Below are 23,381 nucleotides of genomic sequence, written 5' to 3'. Positions count from 1 at the left end.
ATATTTCTTCATTAAATTAATGATAAATAGAAAATTTGATGCTAAAATTATAGTTTTATTTAAACTGGGAAAATAAGACAAAATGGGCCAGCAAAAAGGAAGAACCTATTTCACTCAGAATCATAAACTACAACTCTAGGAGGTTTTTGAAAGAAACACATTAGATGGTATCAGTATAACATATTTCTTGGTACCTTTGATTTACAAAAAGAAACATAATTTAAGGCTTTTAAAAATGTTTTCTCCCACTCGCTTCAACAGTGCATATACTAAAATAGGATACAGAGGAGATTGGCATGGCCCCTGCACAAGGATGATATGCAAATTTGTGAAGTGTTCCATATTTCTGTCACTTGCAAGAAAATAGATGGAACTAGAGACCATTATGTTAAGTAAAATAAGCCAACTCAGAACATCAAGGGTCATATACTTTTTCTCATATATAGAAGCTAAAGGAGACAAAGGATAAGAAAGTTCAGGGACATCTCATGAAAATCAAAGGGAAATCAGTAAAGGAAAGGAACCGGGGGTAGGAAGTGGGAAGGGATAGGGGAAGTGCTGGAGAATGATATTGGCCTGATTATATTGTTATATTGTGTGTACATACAAATATGTAACAACAAATCCCATCATTATATACAACTATTACACAAAATAAAATGTGGAAAGAGAAAAAAATGTTTTCTCTTCAATCTAGTTATTATTAATTGAGAATAATTTTGTTTTTCTATACAGATGCTCAGAAACAAATATAATTTCATATATTATAAATCATTTTTTAAAAGATACAGCACTGAGGTTATAGCTTAGCAGTAGAACACTTGCCTAGCATGAGCAAGGCCCTGATTTAGATCCCCAGCATCACAGAAAGAAAGAAAGAAAGAGATGAGAGAGAAAAAGAAAGAGAAAGAAGGAAGGAAGGAAAGAAAGAGGTATATATTTGGTTCCATATACATTGTAGTATAGCACTAAGGATAGGCAATTGAGATTCATTTGTCTCCTTTGCTTTTAAATTAATTTGCCAAACGATAAGATTATGATGTTACATTAATAGACGTACAAACTGAGGTAATCATCCAAGGAAATAGAATTTTGAAATTACTTTTAAAAATCCTCTTTAGATCAAAGAGTAGAAATGTGAAATGTCTTTGTTTTAACCTGACATCTACAAAAGGAAAATCCAGAAGTAGTGCTAACCTTCTTCTTAGCAGTATTTGAGGCCATGTGCCAAAAAAAGCAATTCAATCCTTGTTGCATACATGTTCATAAGGGAAGAAAAGGAAACATTAGAAGAAATCCTTCATCCATGAAAACCATGCCCACTAACTTTCCTTAGGAGCTTCGAGAAGACTGTCAAGGACTCTGTCTGGCAGGGTTGTGTTCAAAATAATCCAGGAACTCAGCAGAATAGTAACAGCTGCCACAACACAAATCCTTTTATCATTGTGCTAACACAGGTCCAAAATGGCACATGATTTAACTTGTAGGGAAACACAGTAAGTTCTATTTAACTACTTTGTGTCTTACAGTTTGGTACATTTATCTGGGTTTTTTAAAGCCATATGCCAGTACCATACTGCTTTAGTCACCATATTATAGTTTTGAACCAGATTTTATTGTTACAGCAAATCCTCCTCATTAGTCTTCTTTATCAGAAAATATTTGTTCCTGGCTATGGTATTCTTCAGGATAAAATTTAAAATTACTTCATCAAGTTACAAAATAGTTGGGATTTTCCCTTCTTTCTCCTCCTCCTCCTCCTCCTCCTCCTCCTCCTCCTCCCTCCTCCTCCTCCTCCTCCTCCTCCTCCTCCTCCTCCTCCTCCTCCTCCTCCTCGGAATGAAACCATTACTGAACTATACCCTACACTCCCAGCCCCTATCTTTGTGATTTATTTTTATTAGAACTGCTTCAAAGGAATTAACAATATGAAAATTTTTATCTTATTCATTTTTTGGTGTTATAGCAAATGGGCTCTCTGCAGTGTTTTCTTTTTTTTTAATTTTTATTGTTGGTTGTTTAAAACATTACATAGTTCTTGATATATCATATTTCACACTTTGATTCAAGTGGGTTATGAACTCCCATTTTTACCCCGTATACAGATTGCAGAATCACATTGGTTACACATCCATTGATTTACCTATTGCCATACCAGTGTCTGTTGTATTCTGCTGCCTTTCCTATCCTCTACTATCCCCCCTCCCCTCCCCTCTTCTCTCTCTACCCCATCTACTGTAATTCATTTCTCCCCCTTGATTTTATTTTCCCCTTTCCCCTCACTTCCTCTTGTATGTAATTTTGTAACTGATTACTGAAATGTTTAGGAAAGCTGGTACACTTTTAAACTCGCATTTTAAATGCACTTCATTTAGACTCCCCTGGGTTAGGAAAATATCTCTCTCATTTGTAGATGTTAATTGTATCTCTTGATTTCCAGTATTTCTGTTTCCTGCTTTATTAAACTGTCTAAGGAATAAAAATATTAATTACAATGGTGGTAGTAGATCTTTTTTATTTTGCTCTTGATTTTAATGGGAATACATCTTTAGTGTTTTACCACTGCCTATGATGGGAGCTGATTGATTTAGGACAGATACTTTCTAGCCCAGTAAGGAAAAAAAAGAATATATGGCTTCTTTGTGAATTGACATGTCAACCTTGCTCTTCTAAACTTCTCCATATTGTTCCAAATTTAGAACATGTGCCACACAAGAGAGGACTACATTATTCTTTAACTAAAACTGGCCTGTCATATTTAAATGTCTTTTAAAACATTTTGAGGGGAAAGGTCAAAGCATGTTTTCAAAGCAATCTGCATTAAAGTAGGGCTTATAGAAGTCTATAGCAGGTTGTAAAATATTCAACCTGAAACAGTATGTTAATGAAAGCTTTTTCTATGGATATGAGCCATTCATCTAGAAGAAGTGAAGTTAAGTGAATGAGATGGTAACTTGGCTGCCAGAAGAAGCTTTTCACTGATTTGAGGTCAGGCATTTAAGAAGAAAATAAATGGAAGAAGGACAGAACCAAAAAGCTTTTTCCCCTCTGAAGATAGAAGACAAGTGGGCAAAGAACTGCCCCTTGTCTCCAAATCTAATTAGCAGCACTGAGAAAGGAAGTTGTTTCCAGAAAGAGGAGAAGAGAATACTTAACAGCTTTTGAAACCTGTAGAAAAGGAGAGGGAGGAAAAACTTGACCACTAAAAAATTTTTGGTAGGGTAATGTCATTGAAGAAAACTGCCAGCCTTTGTCAGGATGCTGTGAAAATAAGAAAACCAGACCTTTTCAGGGCCTGGAAACACTGTGGCTGAAAATGGTAAATGGTTTTCTTGAGCACCAGAAGAAATACAAAGCGTTATTTAGGGTGATTAACTCTAGTTGATGAATAAAGAGACCAGCCTAAGTCATGGTAATATTTCTTTTTGTTTTCTGCATATTACATATCTAAGCGAAAATGCAGTTGATATAATGTATGTTCTGCTTTTTTTCTTTCTCATTTATTCATTCTAATTTAAGATATTGCATTTCCACAACACCTTTTGGCATTTTGAAGCATTTTCCTTCTCTCGCTTTATATGAAACATTACTGCTTATAAAATAAACTAGAATTTTAAAATGTTTAAATATAAGTTTAGGGTCATTTATTAAAACAGGCTACCCTTTTGTACTATTTGAATTATTTATTATATGGGTATTACTTCCTCAACAAAAATCTGGTTTATTAAAATAGTTTATAAATAATATATATTCACCATGACAAACTCAAAAATGGAAAAGTGGATAAAGTAAGATTTGAAAATATACTAGTCCCCCCTTATTTGCAGGAGACACATTTCTAGACCCCCAATGAATGCCTGAATGCAGAAATAGCACAAAACCCTAATTATACTATGTTTTTCCCCCTTCTCATCCTTACTGTAGATGTTAGCAAACTTAGCATGAAGGGTTTTTTTTTCCCCTAAATTGAGAACATCTACCTTTTCACTTACAGGAAGCACATCTAAGGCTTCTTTTTGGCATATTCAAGTCACCAATATCAGTGCTCTTGCACATTGGGGCCACTATTGTGTAAAATAAGGTTCCTTGATCCCAAGTGCAACAATATCATGACAATGGATCTGATACAGCTGCTGAGTGCTAACAGATAGGTTGTGTAGAACAGTGTGGACATACATAATGTCCTTCCTGGCCAGGAAGGACCAGTGTGGTGCAAGAGTTCATAGCACTACTCAGAACAGTGTGCAATTTCAAATTGATGGATTATTTCTGGAATTTTCCATGTAATATTTTTGAACCACATTTTTTGAACCACATAAGGCAAATCAATGGATAAGGTTGGCACAACTGTAGCTGTCACATCTAACCCTATTACCCCCAGGTAGCTACTCTTAGGGGTAATTATTTCCTTTGTATTTCTATTCATAAGTAAATATGCAAAGTTTTTTAATGTGATCATATCACATTACAATGATTTTCTACAATTCACTTTTTCCCACCACATAATTGATATCTTTCCACATCTACGCATCTGGCTTATTAATACTAACATTTTTGTAGAAAAGTCAGAACCTGAGTTCCTACTTTTTTTCTATTGTAAATTGGCCCTTTCTGGGTAAACATCACAATTGTACCATCCATCTTGTGGCAGCTATTGGAATTGCTGGCTAACATCTTAAAATAGGGATTCTCAAATTTTAGCATACATCAGGGATGTACCACAAAATTATCTTCTGCTCAGTCCTTGGGGGGAAAGGGTGATTGATAAGTTTCTTGAGAGCTGAGCATCGAAAATGAGAGATCATATTCTTCTGAGCATTGTTCCATCTTCCAATCACCCACTACAAATCACATTAACTATTCACTAACACAATACCATTGTCCTCATAGCAGAACAACAAGAGAACATATAGATCCTTGTCCCAGGTCAGCTTGGATCTGCAGGTCTCAAGGTATTGCATACACTCAAAATTACCTGGAAGGATTGATAAAACAGAGATTGCTGGGCTCTGCAACCAGAGTTTCTGATTCTCAGATTGGAGCCTGAGAATTTGCATTCCCGGGTGATAAAGCTTCTTCTCCTGATCCCAGGACCACACTTAGAGAAACATATTCTCAAAGGAAATAATCAACCTCTGCATCCATTTTTAAAAGTATTTGACTTTTTAAGATAAAAAAAATCACATAACAGAAAAGATCAAAAAAGGATACTCAAACTAGAATACCCATGTAGTTTCCTTAACCTCTAGCTGTCGAAACTTAACTTCAGTAAGAATGTTGAAGCCCTCATCTCTATCCACTGGATTGAAAACACAGCTTTTCTTTTTCCAAGATTGTTATATTTTGGTTTGAAGTTTTTGTCACCACAAAATGCATATTGAAGTTCACTCTCCAAGGAAGCACTATTAGTAGGTATGGCTTTTGGGAAAAGATGGAGTCATGAGGATGGGACACTGAAGGTGATTTTGATGAGAACTCAGGAGAAGATATATAAGGAAAACTGCATTCTTCTTAGAGATTACTTAAGAGGTCATGACAGTGAAGATTATTCTGATGAGGTCTCAGAGGGAAATGTAGAACAAGATATTAGAAACTGGAAAAAGGGCCATTCATGTTATGAAATAGCAAAGAACTTGGATACATTTTGTGCATGTCCTAGGATTTTGTAGAAGAGAGAATTTAAGAAGGATGAACTAGGATATGTTTTAGGAAAAAAATCCACAAAGTATCCAGAATGCTGTGTGGCTTCACTTAACTACTTGTAGTAAAATACAAGAAAATAGAAATGATTTAAAGATGGATTTACAATTAAAAGAGAAGCAGAATGTAAAGATCTGGAAAACTCTGAGGCTGGCCACATAAAGAATAAATAAGCATGGGCTGGGGTTGTGGCTCAGTGGTAGAGTGCTTGCCGGGCACGTGTGAGACACTGGGTTAGATCCTCAGCACCACATAAAAAAAATAAAGATGTGTACACCTACAATTATTTTTTTTTAATTTTTAAAAGAATAAATGAGGGCTGGGGCTATAGCTCAGTGGTAAAGTACTTGCTTCACATGTGTGAGGCACTGGGTTCAATTCTTAGCACCACATAAAAATAAATAAAGATACTCTGTGTTCTTCTACAAATAAAAAAAAACATATTTTAGAAAATAAGAATGCCCAAGAGAGAAAACAAAAGGTATAACAAGTTATCATTTGGTAAGGAGATTAAATCAATAAAAGGAAACTATGTCCTATTCATCAAGACCATAGGATAGTGATGCCAAAAGCATTTTAGAGATTGTTGGGGCGACCATGCCAGTCACAGGTCCAGGGTAGTAGGGCCTTCAGAACAGAATTGTCTGAAGAGAGAGGCCTAGAACACTCATGGGAACTAGGAGCTCACTCTCCAGTGTTGCCTCGGGTCTCTGCTCCCTACATTTTATTGCAGTGCTCCCCAGCTGTGGCTCAGATGGGCCCAGGTTGCAGCTTGAGCTACTGCTCTACAGGGCACAGGCTGTAAACTTGGGTGGTGTGCTTGTGATACTAACTCAACAGAAATGCAGAACAAAAGAAATATGAAAGAAAGACTCTTTATCTACATTTCAAAGGATGCTTCATAGAGCCACAGGGCCCAGGTAGAGAACTGCCACAGGAGTGGCGTTGCCAGAGATCCTCCCTAGGGCCATTCCCAGCAGAACTGTGAAGATGGGACCACTGCAGAGAGTCCTCACTAGGGCAATGCTTAATGGAGTTGTGGAAGCAGGGCTTCCCCCAAACCCCAGAACTGTATGTCACCCAGCATGTAACACAGCCTGGGAAAGCTATAGGCATGTAACTTCAGTTCCCCAGAGCTGAAATCAGAGCTGTGTCTCTAAAGCCATGAGGGTAGAACTGCCTGAGGCCTTGGGGACTCAACTCCCACCCCAGAGTGTCTGGATGGCAGACATGGAGTCAAAAAGATAATTCTCAAGCTGCAAGATTTAATGATGTTTTCCCTGTTAGGTTTTGGACTTGCTTGAGGCCTGTAACTCTTTTCTTCTGTTTCTCCCTTTTGAAATAGAAATGTCTATCCTATGACTGTCCCATCACTGTGTTTTGGAATTACATGAACTGTTGGACTTCACAGGCTTATAGCTGGAGGTAAATTGGCCTCCGGATGAATCATGCCTTGAGTTTCACTCATATCTGATTGAGATAAGTCTCTGGACTTAGGTTTTAAAGTTGGTTCTGGAATATTTTAAGACTTGGGGGTATTGTGATGAAATGAGTGTATTTTGTAAGAGAAAAACATGAATGGAGGAGCAAAGGTGGAATGCTGTGGTCTGAATGTGTCCTCTGCAAAATTTATATATTAATAATGTTATAGTGTAGAGAGATGAGGCCTTTAAAAGATGATTAGGCCATAAGGGTTCCTCACCTGAATGGTATTATATACCCTCAAAACAGGGCTTGATAGAGGCCATCAGGCTTTTTTTTTTTTTTTTTTTTTTTTTTTTTGCCTTTCTGCCTTCTGTCAGGTAGGGACACAATGTTCTTCCCCTCCAGAGTTCAGTGTTCAAAGCATCATCTTGGAATCAGAGGGCAGCTCACATCAGATCCCAGGGCCTGCTAGAAATATAAGAGATTTTATTATTTATGAATTTCCTAGACTGAGGTGTTTTGCTCTAGCAGCATAAACAGACTTATACATAGGTTTTCTTATCTTCAACTTAACTAGGTACCTTATTAATAATGGATCAGGTAGGATCTAAGAGCCATTGCTTTTTTAAAGCCTACCATAACCTTAGAGTAAAAAATGAGTGCCTATGAATCGTTCATTAGCATATTTCTGTTCAGACTAAATAGAAGCTACTGGCAGAAATTGAATATTTCATTGGAAGCCCTTCTTTATTCCCAGCATCAGCCCAGGTTCTTTTTGTACACAAGTGATTCTTATTGTCCAACAATCATCTAAAAAGCATAATAAATGGATAAAGAGCATGGGAATCCAGACTCAGCTCCACATTTCCTATGTGCAGCTTTACCTTCAACTTTCTTATTTATAATATAGTTACAATATTAACACTTAATTGAAAGGTTATCAGGATTCAACAGGACAAATCATATAAATCAGTTTAGTACCTGGTACATAATAAATGTCCATAACTAGATGTTACACTAATACTGCTAATTTATAGTAAATAATTGGAAAACAGAATTGGGTTACTGGATAAATCTGTTTCTTTGAGGAGAAATGTGACTAACAGTGAGCCATTAAATTTTTTTTAGGTTGGGTGTTACATGACCAAATTTGCTTATTGAGTGATTTGTGCGATTATTGTATGACAAGTGAACTATAGGTACACATAGATAGAAATGAGAGACTAGTCAAGGAATTATGGCAGTAATTGAGGTCAGAGATCATGGTGGTTTGGATTAGAATAAAGGCAGTAACAGCAAATATGAGATTAATATATATTTTAGTCAGATTTCCAAAAAATGTTTGAAATAATCAACTTACAAAGAGAAAAGGTTTATTTTGGTTAACAGTTTTGGAGGCTCCAGCCCATAATTAGTTGGCTGTCTTTCTTTGGCCCAGGAGCACATCATGATGGAAGCATGTGGTGGAGCAAAACCCTTCACCTCATGACCTGGAAGCCAAGAGAAAGAGGAACTGGCTGACACCAGTAACCCCTTTCAGGGAATACCCTAGAGACCTAAAGACCTCCCACTAGGCCCCACTCTTAAAGTTTCTACAAATTCCCAAATAGCACCACTACATGAGTTGGGGAGGAGGACATTCAGAACCTAAACTATAAAAATTAGAGACATTTTCATAATAAAAACAGAATCGGTGATGGATTGGATATTAGAAAGATGGAAAATCTGAAGATAACTGCTAATTTTCTATCATGGGTAACTAAGGCAATGGTAATATCATTAATGGACATGAAAAAAGAATCAAAGTTTTGTGGGAGTACAAACGGAAGCAAAATAATGGGAGTTAAGGAATGTCTGGTATGGGCCCAAGTACTCCTGCAGGTCATTAGCCAGTAAAGTCATATTGCAAATCTTGATCATGCTCTGATCCTGGGCCTTTTTTTATAGCTAGTCACATAAACAATGAAATAAAGTAGGTCAAGGTATGACTTCCATATAACCATCATGCAACAGTCTGCTCCCTGTGATGACAGACACACTGTGTTGTTTACTGCTTGCACCAAAAGGTACACAGGGTTCCTCAGGTTGCAGTACAACTTAGTCTATGTTGGGCTATCAACAAGGCCCATTGTGGTGTCACTTAGGATTTAGAGCAAGGAAACAACATGTGAATGTTCCTTCTGCTTACAGTGCTGTGAGTAATTGTCTTTCTCTGATACAGAGGTCAGAAAACTTCCTGGAAAGGGGAAGATAGCAAATATTTTTAGCTTTACAAGCCAACTGAAACAATTGCTCAATTCTGTCACTGTAGCACGAAAGCAGTCACAAACAATACATAAACGAGTGTGGATGTGTTACATTAAAACTTTACTATGGACAAAGAAAGTTCCCTGTAGTATAATTTTCATCTGACGTGAAATTCTATTCTTCTTTTGACTGTTTTAACTTTAAAAAATGTGAAAACTGTTCCTAACACACTAAAACCAGTTGCTGGGCTGGATTTTGCTAGAGAGTATATTTTACCAAATCCATCTCTTGAAAACTGACTCAAGTTGTCTACTTTTGACACCTATGAAACTGTGCTAAGCAAAGCTGCTTGCTTGATTAGTCATCTCTTTGGGGCTTCTGTTATTCCCTTGTATTCTCTGTGAGATTTAGAATCATTTCTTAACAATGGTCACTTTAAACATGTTTAATTTGAAGGCTGGCATGATGGCACACACCAGTGATCTCAGCTACTCTGGAGGCTGACATAGGAGGATGGCAAGTTTGAGGCCAGCCTCAGAACTTAGCAGGACCCTGTCTCAAAATGAAAAATAAAAAGGATGAGGGATATCACTCAGTGATAGAGCATCCCTAGATTCAATCAGCATTATTTAACTAAATAAATAAATGTTTAATTTGAGGTAGTCATAGAACTATACCTCATTGACTTGCAGATATGCATGCTTTCCCTTAGGAAAGAAACCAGAGGCAAATATATATATTTGAAATACATTAGTCCAGGGGTGATATTTAAAACTAAGAGAATGGCTAAGTTTGTTCAAGGATTATAAATAATAAGAAAAGAACCAGGGAAATGATGTGAAATCCTGGTAAACTAGTATATTTAGAGTGGTAGTTCTCAACTAGGAATGATTTTGCTTCCTAGGGGACATTTGGCAATATCTAGAGACATTTTTGATTGTCACAACTGGCAGAAGTTGCTACTGGCATCTAGTAAGTAGAAGCTATGAATGTTCCTAAACATCATACAATGCACAAGATGGTTCCCTACAACAACAATGAAACACTTCCCTCTCAAAATATCAATTGTTCAGAAGCTAAGAAACTCTAATTTAGAGAAAAGAAAGAAAAAGATTAGAAAGAAAACAAGATCCACATAGCATACATACCCAGTGCTTAGATCTTGGATTGTAATATCATTCCCAATAAAAGGAAATAGCAATCCTTAAAGAAATGGATGCTTCTAGGACAAGTGAGCTTGGTGATCATGTGGTGCCAGGAAATAAGATAGTACTCTCATGCATGCATGTGACAGTACACATGTGTGCATGCACACGTGCTCTCACACAAGTATGGGATATGTCAAAGGAATAAAGGAGCCAACTGATAGAGCTCCCAATGGTTAAAGTTAAAACAATTCAAGTAATAAAAATAAATATTTTGTATTGGATTGTAACATTATTAGTCTGTTTTTCATCACTATAATAAAATAGCTAAGACCAGCTAACATTAAAAAGAAAACAAGTCTGTATAATTCATAATTTGGGAGACCAAAAGTCCAAATAGCATTGCACAGACTGTGGCAAGTATCTCTCTTGGCTGTGCCAGCTCTTAGTGGGTGGCATTATTACAAGACTCAGGCTTTTATAACAATCCTCTTGAAACAAATACCAAGAGTCACTATGATAATTACATTAATCCTTTCTGAGGGGCAGGCAGCATGCTCAATGACCACCCCCTTCTTGATCCCAAATCTTAAAGATTCCAAATCATCTCCCAACATCACCACACTGAGGACAAAGCTTCCAACAAATAAAACTTTGGGATACATACTTAAATCATATTAAATTCACAGAATAACACAAGCATAAACTATATATCCATGAGTCCAAATTGATGTAAATGAATACTTGAAAAAAATAAATAAATGAGAGAGCAGAGCCAAATATGCAATCAAAAGGAATTTCAAATGCATTATGTAGCTAGCCCTCTAAAAAGTAGGTAGAGTACCACTACCCAATCCATACATATGACATGGACTATACAGAATAACTTCCTTCTAAAGAGAACATTGTGGAAAGGGGAAAAAAATTCACTACTAGAACCAGGTAATCAAAGTCAACATCAACTGATAAATCATGTCAAAGCATGTTGACACTAAGTACCCTTGATATAAAGTGAAGAGAATGTCAATTTATATCTGTCATTTTCCTTCCCCAAACCCAGAAATCCAGTCTATTCGTGAGAAAAACACCAGACATATCTATAAAATACATAATCAGTAACACTTTCTTTTTTATTATTATTTTTATTTGTTCTACTTAGTTGTACATGACAAATGCAGAATGCATTTCAATTCATTGTACACAAATGGAGAGCAACATTTCAATTATCTGGTTGTACACAATATAGAGATGCACCATTCGTGCAATCATACATGTACCTAGGATAATGATGTCCATCTCATTCCAGCATCTTTCCTATTCTCATAACTCCTCCCCACCCTCCCCTTTGCCCCATCTAAAGTTCCTCCATTCTTCCCATGCCCCCATAATAGACCAATATCCACTAATCAGAGGAAACATTTGGCCTTTAGTTTTTTGGGATTGGTTACTTCGCTTAGCATGATATTCTCCAACTCCATCCATTTACCTGAAAATGCCATAATTGTATTCTCTTTATGTGGACTAATATATATATATATATATCACAGTTTCTTATCCATTCATCTATCGATGGGCATCTAGGTTGGTTCCACAGTTTAGCTCTTGTGAATTCAACTGCTATAAACAATGGTGTGGCTCTGTCACCATAATATATTGATTTTAAGGCCTTTGGGTATACACAAATGAGTGGGATAGCTGGATCAAATGGTAGTTCCATTCCAAGTTTTCTGAGGAATTGCCACACTGCTTTCCAACATGGTTGCACCAATTTGCAGTACCACCATCAATGTATGAGTGTACCTTTTCTCCCACATCCACTCTAACACCTATTATTGCTTGTATTCTTGATAACTGCCCATTCTGACTGGGGTGAGATGAAATCTTAGAATAGTTTTGATTTGCATTTCCCTAATTACTAAAGATGTTGGATATTTTTTCATAAGTTTATCGATCACTTGTATATCTTCTTCTGAGAAGTGCCTGTTCAGTTCCCTAGACCATTTATTGATTGGGTTATTCAGGTTTTTTGGTATTAAGTTTTTAAGTTCTTTATATATCCTGGAGATAAGTGCTCTATTTGATGTTCATGTGGTAAAAATTTGCTCCCATACTGTAGGCTCTCTCTTTACCTCAATGATTATTTCTTTCGCTGAGAAGAAGCTTTTTATCTGAATCCATCTCATCTATTGATTATTGATTTTATTTTTTGTGCTTTAGGAGTCTTGTTAAGGAAGTCAGAGCCTAATATGACAGGATGAAGATTTGGTCCTACTTCTTTTTTCTAGTAGGCTCAGGGTCTCTGATTTAATTCCTAGGTCCTTGATCCACTTTGAGTTGAATTTTGTGCCTGGAGAGAGATAGACGTTCAATTTCATTTTGCTACATATGGATTTCCAGTTTTCCCAGCACCATTTGTTGAAAAGGCTATCCTTTCTCCAATGTATGTTTTTGGTGCCTTTGTCTAGTATGAAATAACTGTATTTATGTGGGTTGGTATCCATGTCTTCTATTCTGTATCATTGGTCTACATGTCTATTTTCCAATACCATGCTGGTTTTGTTACTATTGCTCTGTAGTGAAGTTTAACGTCTGGTATTGTGATGCCTCCTGCTTCACTTTTCTTGCTGAGGATTGCTTTGGCTATTCTGGGTCTCTGTGAATTTCATAATTGATTTTTCTAGTTCTATGAAGAATGTCATTAGGATTTTAACAGGAATTGCATTAAATGTGTATAACAGTTTTGGTTGTATTTGACAATATTAACTCTGCCTATCCAAGAGCATGGGAGATCTTTCCATCTTCTAAGGTCTTCTTGAATTTCCTTCTTTAGTGTTCTGTAGCTTTCATTGCAGAGTTCTTTCACCTTTTTTTGTTAGATTGATTTCCAAGTATTTTATATTTTTTTGAGGCTATTTTAAATTGGGTAGCTTTCCTAATATCTCTTTCAGTGGATTTTTCACTTATGGATAGAAATGCATTTGATTTATGAATATTGATTTTACATCCTGCTACTTTGCTGAATTCATTTATTAGTTCTAAAAGTTTTCTGGTGAAATTTTTTGAATCTTCTAAATATAGAATCATGTCATTGGGCATATAGTGATCATGTAAGTTCTTCTTTTCCTGTGCATATCCCTTTAATTTCTTTTGTCTATCTGATTGCACTGGATAGAATTTCAAGGACTCTGTTGAACAGAAATGTTGAAAAAGAACATCCGTCTTCTTCCAGTTTTTAGAGGGAATGTTTCCAATTTTTCTCCATTTAGAATGATGTTGGTCTTGGGCTTAGCATAGGTAGCTTTTACAATGTTCAGATATGATCCTACTATTCCTAGGTTTTCTAGTGTTTTGAACATGAAGAGATTCTGTACATTATGGAATGTTTTTTCAGCATCTATTGAGATAATCATATGATTCTTATCTTTAAGTCTATTGATGTGATGATGACATTTATTGATTCCATATGTTGAACCAACCTTGCATACCTTGGATGAACCCCACTTGATCATGGCGCACTATCTTTTAAATATGTTTCCCTATGAAATTAGCCAGGATTTTATTGAGAATTTTTGCACCTATGTTCATCAGAAATATTGGTCTGAAGTTTTCTGTCTTTGATGTGTCTTTGTCTGGTTTTGGAATCAGGGTGATGCTAGCCTCATAGAAAGAGTTTGGAAGGGTTCTCTCCTTTTCTATTTCATGGAATAATTTGAGGAGTATTGATATTAGTTCTTCTTAAAACGTCTTGTAAAACTGGGCTGAGAATCTGTCTGGTCCTGGGCTTTTCTTTCAATGGCACCTTCTAATTTCTTGCTTGAAATTGATATGTTTAAATTGTGTATGTCCTCCTGACTCAGTTGATGTATGTTTCTAAGATTTTGTCAGTGTCATTGAGATTTTCTATTTTATTGGAGTATAAATTTTCAAAATAGTTTCTAATTATCATCTGTATTTCCTTTTTCATCACAAATGTTAGTAATTTGAATTTTCTCTCTCCTTCTCTTCATTATCATGACTATGGGTTTATCAATTCTATTTATTTTTTTCAAATAACCAACTTTTCATTTTGTTAATTTTTTGAATTGTTTCTTTTGTTTCAATTTCATTGATTTCAGCTCTGATTTTAATTATTTCCTGTCTTCTACAACTTTTGGTGTTGATTTGTTCTTCTTTTTCTATGGCTTTGAGGTGTAATGTTAGGTCTTTTATTTGTTGACTTTTAATTCTTTTAATGAATGAGCTCAATGCAATGAACTTTCCTCTTAGCACTGCTTTCATGGTGTCCTAGAGATTTTGATGCATTTTATTGGAGTTCTCCTTTACCTCTAAGAATTGTTTTTATCTCCTCCATGATGTCTTCTGCTATCCATTGCTCATTCAATGTCATATTAATCTCCAGATATTGGAGTAACTTCTATTTTTTAATTTTATCATTGATTTTTAGCTTCATTCCATATTATCTGATAGAATACAGGTTAGTATCTCTATTTTTTTGTATTTGCTGAGAGTTGCTTTGTGGCATAATATATGGTCTATTTTAGAGAAGGATCCATGTGCTGCTGAGAAGAAGGTATATCCACGCGGTGATTGATGACATACTCTATATATGTCTGTTAAGTTTAAATCATTGATTATATTATTGAGTTCTATAGTTTCTTTATTTAGTTTTTGTTTGGAAGATCTATGCAGTGGTGAAAACGGTGTGTAAAAGTCACCCAGTATTATTGTGTTGTGATCTATTTGCTTCTTGAAACTGAGAAGGATTTGTTTGATATACATAGTTTGGGGCATAGATATTTATGATAGTTAGGTCTTATTGATTTGTGGTTCCCTTAAGCAGTATGAAATGTCCTACTTTATCTCTTCTCACTAACTTCTATCATTTTTCTCCCCTAAGCCCAGAACCCCAGTCTATTCATGAGGAAAACATCAGATAAATATTAATAGAGGTATATTCTACAAAATGCATGACCAGTAACAATTTCAAGGCCATCAAAAATAAGGTAAGTTCTGAGAATCTGTTACAGCCAAGTGGAAGCTAAGAATATAGGACAACTAGTCAGGTGTGGTGGTGCACACCAATAATCCCAGTGACTCTGGAGGCTTAGGCAGAAGGATCATGTGTTCAAAGCCAGCCTCAGCAATTTAGTGAGGCACTTAGCAACTCAGTGAGACCCTGTTTCTAAATTAAAAACAAAAAAGGGCTGGGGACAACTAATTGTGATATAGTATCCTATGTATCCTAGATGGGATTCTGGGTTTCTAGGTCCAAACAAACAAACAAAGAACCACATTAGATAAAACCAAAGGAAATTTGAAGAAAACATGCATTTCAGTTAGTTATAATGTACCAATATCGTTTTATTAATTATAACAAATGTGCGATGCTGATATAAGATTCTTTTTTTTATCCCAGGGGTGCTTAACCACTGAGCAAGATCTACAGCCCTTTTTAATATTTTATTTTGAGACAGAGTCTTAGTAAGTTGCTTAGGGCCTCCCTAAGTTGCTGAGAATGGCTTTGAACTCACAATTTCCTGCCTCAACCTCCTGAGCTGCTGGAATTACAGGTGTGTGCCATTGCACCTGGCCTGGTATAAGATGTTAGTAGAGAGAACTGAGTATAGGTTATATGGGTACTCTATGTACTATCTTCACATTTTTAAACTTTATTTTATTTATTTTTATGTGGTGCTGAGGATCGAACCCAGCACCTCACACATGCGAGGCAAGCACTCCACCACTGAGCCACAGCCCCAGCCTCTCGTCACAATTGTTCTGTAAACCTAAAACTATTCTAAAATAATTTTTAAAGTTTGTTTTTAAAAATAATGTTCAGGAATGACAAAAGAGGTAGGATAAAAGTAATAGAAATACGGATACTAAGGAAGAAGAGGACTTCAAGGGAGAGGGATGAGTGAACTATGTTAGTTGAAGACAAATAAAATAAGACTAAAAATATCTCATGGAGTTGGTATTGAAGATCGTTGTGTGAATGACTGGTGTAGACTATTCTTTTGAGAAATTTGATTATAATTAAAAAGAAAGATATGGGACTATAATTTAAAAAATAGAAATTGGTTATAAATAGATTTTCTCTTTTTATGGGTCAGAGAAAACCAGGACCATGGAGAATATATAAGTAAATGGGAAAGGTTGTACACAAATGAATTTTTATTTCTTTCCAAATATAGACAGTTGGCCAGATTAGGTCCACAGGACATAGATAGACTACTATCCTAGAGGAAAGAACCTCTGTGAATCCAGCATGATTTATAGTTTTAACTATATGAATTAAGGTAAGTTGCTTAACTTTCTGTGCTTCAGTTTTCACATCTGTCAAATGGAAGTAAACCTTGTCCTCTTTGATTAATACTATGAGGGTCAAACAACAAGCAACTGTGTATAGTTGAATGTCATTGGAAAAGTTAACAGAAACATGAATTTGAGTTAATATTATTTAGCAGCAGCAATTATACTTAGAATCTTCTCATGGAGAATATTACTCTTTAATTTTTTAAAAATAGACTATATTAAGAGTAGTTTCAGGGTCACAGAAAAATCCAGTAAAAAGCCCATAAATTTTCCCCTTCCTGCCCTCTAGATCTATAGCTTTTCCCATTATCAGTATTCCCCCACCAGAGTTGTACAGTAGTTAGAATCAATGCATCAACACTGGCACATCATTATCACCCAAAGTCCATGGTTGACATTAATGGTGTGTATTCTATGGGATTTGGGCAAATGTATAATGACACATGTATTCATCATTATGGAATCAAACAAAACATTGACTTCTGTAGAAATCCTCAGTGTTCTACCTAATCATCCTTCTTTCCTCCCAACCTGTGGCATCCATTAGACTTTTAACTGTCCCCATAGCTGTACCTTTTACAGAATGTGATATAGTGGAAATCATTCGATTAGAATATATTATACAGTATATATTCTTTTCAGATTGGTTTGTATCATTTGCAGTGTGCATTTAAGTTTTCATCATGTCTTTTCACGGCTTGATGCCTCATTTTGGGGGGGAATAGTGAGGCTTGAACTCAGGGGTACTTGACCACTGAGCCACATCCCCAGCTATATTTTGTATTTTATTTAGAGACTGGGTCTCACTGAGTTGCTTAGCACCACACTTGTTTTTGCTGAGACTGGCTTTGAACTCATGATCCTCCTGTCTCAGCCTCCCCAACCATTGGAATGACAGCTGTGCATCACCATGCCTGACAATGCCTCATTTACTTTTAGCACTGAAAAATATTCCATTGTCTGGACATACCACAGTTTAGCTATTGACCTACTAAAGGACATCTAGATTGCTCCCAAGTCTGAGCAATTATAAATAAATCTTCTACAAACATTCATGTATAAGTTTTTGGGTGAACATAAGTTTTCAGCATTATTATTATTATTATTATTATTATTTACCAGGTATTGCACTCAGGAGTGCTTAACCACTGAGCAACATCCTCAGCCCTTTATATCTTTGTTTTGAGATGGTCTTGCTAAATTGCTGTTATGGTTTGGATGTGAGGTGTCCCTTAAAAGCTCACATGTAAGACAATGCAAGAAGGTTCAGAGGAGAAATGGTTGGGTTGTGAGAGTCTTAACCCAATCAGTGAATTAATTCCCTGTTAGGGATTAACTGAATGGTAAGTGATAGGGTATGGCTGGAGGAGGTAAGAATTGGGGGCATGGTTTTTCAGTATATATTTGTATCTGGCAAATGGAGACCTCTCTCTCTGCTGCCTGATCACCATGCGAGCAGCTTCTCTCCACCACACTCTTCTGCCATGATGTTCAGCTTCACCTCCTGCCCTGAGGAATGGAGCCTGCTGTCTGTAAGTTCAGACCTATGAAACCATAAGACTCCAAATAAACTTTTTCTCCTCTATGATTGTTCTGGTCAGATCTTTTAGTCACAGCAATGAAAAAACTGACTAAAACAGTTGCTTAGTGTTGCTGAGGCTGGCTTTGATCTTGTGATCTTCCTGCCTCAGCCTCCTAAGCACTGGGATTACAGGTATGCACCACTGTGCCTGGCTAGGTTTCAACATCTTTAGGTAAATACCAAAAGGCATCATTCCTGGATTATATGGTAAGAATATGTTTGGTTTTGTAAGAAGCTACCAAAATGTCTTCCAGTGACTGTACTCTTTCGCATTTCCACCAGCAACTAATGAGAGTTCCTGTTGTTCCACATTCTTACCAGTATTTGGTGTTGTTATTATTCTGGATTTTGGAATTATAATAGTTGTACAGTGGTATATCATTGTTGACTTAATTTATAATTCCCAATGATATACAATATGGAGCATATTTTTACATGCTTATTTTCCATCTATATAACTTATTTTATGAGTGTCTGTTAAAGTCTTTTGCCTTTTTATGTAAGTCTGTGTGTGCTAGAGATAGAACCCAGGGCCCTGTGCATGCTAGAATGTCCTCCAAACTATACCCCAGCCCAACACCCATTTAAAAATAAATTTTAGTTGTAGATGAACACAATATCTTTATTTTATTTGTTTGTTTATTTTATGTGGTGCTGAGGATCAAACCCAGTGCCTCACACATGCTAGGTATGTGCTCTACCACTGAGCTACAACCGCAGCTCCCAAGGCCCATTTTTTGATAATACTGTTTATTTTCTTATTGTTGAGTATTAACGGTTATTTGTATATTTGGAATAACACTCCTTTATTTGAAATGTCTTTTGTAAACATGTTCCCAATCTGTGAATTGTTTTATGATTATTGATATAGTAAGATTAACATCTACCATATTTTTTTAATGTTTTCTATTTGTTGTCTTTGTTCTTTCCTTCACCTTTCACTCTCTTCCTGCTTTTGTGGTTTTAATTGAGCATTTTCAAATTCCTTTTTCTCTCCTTTCAGTTATCCTTCCTTCTCCCCCCATCCCCCAAATTCTTACTGATTGCCCTGGAGTTTGCAATGTAAATTTACAACTAATCCAAATCCACTTTTGAATAATTGTAGACTTCTTCTCAGGCAGAGTCCCTTATAATAACAAAACAATCCTTATTCCTCTCACCTCTTGCATTATTACTATCATTCATATTACTTAAGCATAAACAAACAAATGTTTATGAAAAAGAACATATATATTTGAATACATTTTTGCTATTATTTTGAACAGACAGTTATCTGATAGATTAATTAAGAATAAGCAATACGATACAGGAACAAAAAAAGAGGGAAATATCCTATTTTACCTTAATTTGTTCCTTCTCTAATACCTTCATTTCTTCATGTACATCCAAGTTTCTGACATATTTTATTTTCCTTCTCTCTAAAGAATTCCTTTTATATTTCTTGCAAGGCACACCTATGAGCATCAAACTCCCCCAATTTTTGTTTGTCTCAGAAAGGCTTTATTTCTTTTCTATTTTTCAAGTATAATTCTGCAAGGGTACAGATTTCTTCTAGGTTCATGGCTTTGTATCTCAATATTTAAATATTTCATTCCACTCTCCTTTCACTTGTATGCATGGTTTCTGAGAAGTCAATATAATTTTCGTCTTTGTTCTTCTGTAGGTAAAGAGTTTTTTCCCCCCCTAACTTCTTTCAAGATTTTTTTCTTACCTTTGATTTTCTGCAATTTATTTGAAACATAATAGGCTCAGATGTAGGTCATGATTCTGATGTTTTGGTTTTTACATTAGTGCTCTTGGTGTTCTATGAACTGCATTAATCTGTGATTTGGTGTTTGACATTAATTTGGAGACATTTTCTGTCCTTATTACTTCAAATGTTTCTTCTGTTCTTTTCTCTTTTTCTCCTTCTGGCATTCCCACTACATGTATGTCACACTTCATGTGGTTGTCTCATGGTTCTTGGATATTCTGCCTTGATTTTCTTTCAGTCATTTTTCTCTTTGTGTTTCTATTCTGGAAATTTCTATTGTGATTTCCTCAAGCTCAGCAATTATTTCCTTAGTTATGCCCAGGCTTTAATGCACCCATCAAAAGCATTCTTCATTTCTTTTGCAATGTTTTTGATCTCTAGCATTTCTTTTTCATTCTTTCCTACAATTTCCATCTCTCTGCTCATACCGCACATCTCTTCTTGAATATTGTCCATTTAACCATTAGAATTATTAGAATATTAATCATACTCTTTTCAAACACATGTTTTGATAACTTCAAAATTCCTACCATACATGTGTCTGTTTTTGATACTTGCTCTGTCTCTTCAATGGTTTTTCACTTTTCAGGTGACTTGTAATTTTTGGTGAAAGGCAAATATGATGTATTGGATATTAGGAGGTGCTATAAATAAGCCTTTAATGACATAGTGGAAAATCGTGGAGGAGAGGAAGTATTTTACGGCTCTAGGACATGCTTTAAGTGAGATTGTGCCTCTATGCTGTCAACTCTTAAGTGCTTCATATTGTTTTTAACCCCTATGTGGGACAGGATGGCTAGAGTGGGCTAGAGTTTTGTATTTCCATTCCTCTACATGTAAAGCTAATGGGTGCTCAGAATGGGTATTTCCCTTCTCCCAGGTCTATTAGGGTCTGGAAAAAATATAATTTAGATTTTGTTAAAGTAATTCCTCTTAAAGGCAAGCCTGTTAAGAAGAACAGAATGTTCCAACATATTTTGAAATATTTACTTCCCCTCCTCTGAGTGGAAGCTTGAAGGAATTTTTCTTTGATCTTCACTGTGAGAACCCAATTGTGCTACTGGCAGCAAAGTTCACAAATGTGTAAGCATAACCCTGACATGACGAGTTCCCCTAGAGTTGAACTCTCAGAGTTGAACAGTGGATTTCTGCTTTGGTGAATTGTGATGCTTTGTATCCACCCTTCTGTCTCTCCAATTGGGAGCAACAATTTGTTCTATGACCTAACTTTTCTGGTGGAACTAAGAAGAGTTGCTGGGGTTTTCTTTATTTTTTATTTTTTTAATTTGTTCAGCCTTTTACTTCTTGTTAGGATGGAGTGGAGTCATTAAAACTCCTTTATGTGCAAGACTGGTTTACATAAGTCCTCAATTTTTCATCACTCTTGTTAATAGACCTTAAAATACATAATATTGAAATCCATTGAGCATGCTACTGCTTCTTCACACTATTCCTGAGAGATGAATAGTTTTGCAAAGGCTTTGTTCACATATAATATCAGCATTCACAAGAAAATAATGTCATTCAATATTTTAGTTTAAATATGATGTGTCCCCCAAAAGCTCATGTGTGACACAATATAAGAAGATTTAGAGGTAAATTATTGTGTTATGAGAACCTTAACTCATTCAGTGTGCTGGGGACTGAGTGGTGACTGTGGGCAGGTAGGGTATGGTTGGTGGAGGTGGGTCATTGGGGCATGCCTTAGGAGTATATATTTTGTCCCTGGAGAGTGGACTCCCCACCTTCCTGGTGTAATGTCCTGAGCTGCTGTCCTTCACCACACAATTCTGTCACGATGTTCAGCCTCACCTCTGGCCCTGAGGAATAGAATCAGCTATCTATAGACTGAGACCCCTGAAACCATGATCCCCCAAATAAACTTTTTCTCTTCTGATTGTTCTTCTCAGGTCCTTAGATCACAGCAATGAAAAAGCTGACTGAAATATTCAGAAAGCACAAAATGAAAATCAAACATCATGTAAAAGTAAAATATTCCATGAATCCATGGTGAATTGAGCATTCACCATGTGTAGGTTCCCTAATACATTTCCCCTGAAGCAGAGATACTTTTTGCTCCTTTAAAAATGATGTACCAGAAAGAAATTATTCTCATAAATTAGAAGCATTAAAATTAAAAAAAAATGTTGTTAATAGACAACATTGGTAAATGTTTGGGGGTATGATGCAGGGCATATATGAAACTTCTCAGACCCAGAGGCACAGGCCTACTATCAAGAGCCTTTTCATACTGTTGAACAGGATGATGGCTGGACCTCAGTCAAGGTTTACTCTTTGTCAAACTTATCTTCCTTCTGCAAAATGAAAAATATTGCTTCCGAATGAATCCATTTGGACTGGTAGAATACCCAACAACTTTTGAGTCTAAATGTTTTTAGAAACAGTTTTGTTCTTTTGAGCTGCTTAGTTTAAAATTAAACTTGCCACACCAAGCAAGATGATTGCCTCAGAGTTAGTCCCAGAAAATAGGTCACCCTCCATGTCATGCTCCCTTCATCCCTACAACTGCCTCAGATGACTCCCAGCACATGCAGGCATGTCTTTCTTCAAACTAACTGATGGTAGCACTTCCTTTTGAGCCAGATGCTGTATTGTTAATTTGCTGGAAGACATGCTATTATTAGCAAGACTGGCCTTACACAAAGATGGGGTAAGCAGCCTCTAGTGTTATTTCAGTGACAATGGGAAGGCACCCTTTGCCAAAAATATCTCTCCAGGCTGTTCTCTGAGGCTTAAAATCGTTTAATGAGGATTTTGCATTCCCTTCCAGAGTTGGATATAAAGATGATAAATTAGATACCCTTGAGAGAGAGAAAGGGACTTCCACAGTATTTGACTCTTATCCCGGCAAAAACACTTAACTATGTTACTTTATAATTTTTCTGTTTGCCTCTCTGTCTATCCCCAAGAGATTGTAGAGTCCTTAAGCACAATGACTGGGTCTCAGTCTCCTGACTTCTCAAGACTTTTACCAACCCGGCAGAAAACAAACTGTATACAAAATGGCAAAAGAGTGAATTGATGAAAGAGCAAACATCTATTTATCTAAAGGGCTCCAAAATAGGTGACTATCTCTCAAATAACAATAGCCATGACTACCAAATGCCCACTACTAAGGATATTGTCATCTTTCTGGTCCAGTGTTACTGCATTCATTTACTTTTCAAGGCACTATGTCTTCGGGTTTATATTT

At 36.2% G+C, this 23,381-nt stretch overlaps 1 non-coding gene across 1 annotated transcript; it reads left to right on the top strand.

Moving 5' to 3' along the window:
• Positions 1–245: 245 nt before the first annotated feature.
• Positions 246–348, top strand: LOC143639639 (U6 spliceosomal RNA). The gene has a single exon (XR_013154782.1). It is a non-coding gene; the product is annotated as a U6 spliceosomal RNA (small nuclear RNA).
• The last annotated feature ends 23,033 nt before the right edge of the window (positions 349–23,381 follow it).

The sequence above is a fragment of the Callospermophilus lateralis genome, chromosome X (genome assembly GCF_048772815.1).
Source record: "Callospermophilus lateralis isolate mCalLat2 chromosome X, mCalLat2.hap1, whole genome shotgun sequence".
Lineage (NCBI taxonomy): Eukaryota > Metazoa > Chordata > Mammalia > Rodentia > Sciuridae > Callospermophilus > Callospermophilus lateralis.
The sequence above is the reverse complement of the archived record's forward strand: the minus strand, read 5'-3'. Positions and strand labels throughout refer to the sequence as shown.